The sequence below is a fragment of the Microtus ochrogaster genome, linkage group LG9 (assembly GCF_000317375.1).
Source record: "Microtus ochrogaster isolate Prairie Vole_2 linkage group LG9, MicOch1.0, whole genome shotgun sequence".
Classification (NCBI taxonomy): domain Eukaryota; kingdom Metazoa; phylum Chordata; class Mammalia; order Rodentia; family Cricetidae; genus Microtus; species Microtus ochrogaster.
Window position 1 is genome coordinate 30,701,631 of NC_022034.1, and position 346 is coordinate 30,701,976.

The 346-nt window shown below is 44.8% G+C and overlaps 1 protein-coding gene across 2 annotated transcripts in view; it reads left to right on the top strand.

Moving 5' to 3' along the window:
* The window catches only part of Dcbld1 (discoidin, CUB and LCCL domain containing 1), a 94,504-nt gene that overhangs the window by 63,779 nt on the left and 30,379 nt on the right, over positions 1-346 (top strand). The window lies entirely within an intron of this gene.

Here is a 346-nt window from a genome sequence, read left to right on the forward strand (position 1 = left end):
TACTCTCTTCTGACTTCAGAAGACTGAATTTGGTTTCCAGTACCCACAGCAGGAAGCTCACCTATAACTCTAGCTCCAGGAGATCCAATAATCTCTTCTGACTTCTTTGGGCACCTGTCCTTACATGTGCATTCCCATACAAAAATTCACACATGTACATTTGATTTAAGATTAAAAAAAAATGTCTTGAGGGGAAAAAGCAGCAATGTCGGGATATGGTTCGGATTGAGCGTGGTGGTACAAACCTGTATTGTCCTGGTCATTGGGAACATAGGCAGGAGGTTGAGCCTGGGCTGTAGCGCTCTCTCTCTCTCTCTCTCTCTCTCTCTCTCTCTCTCTCTCTCTC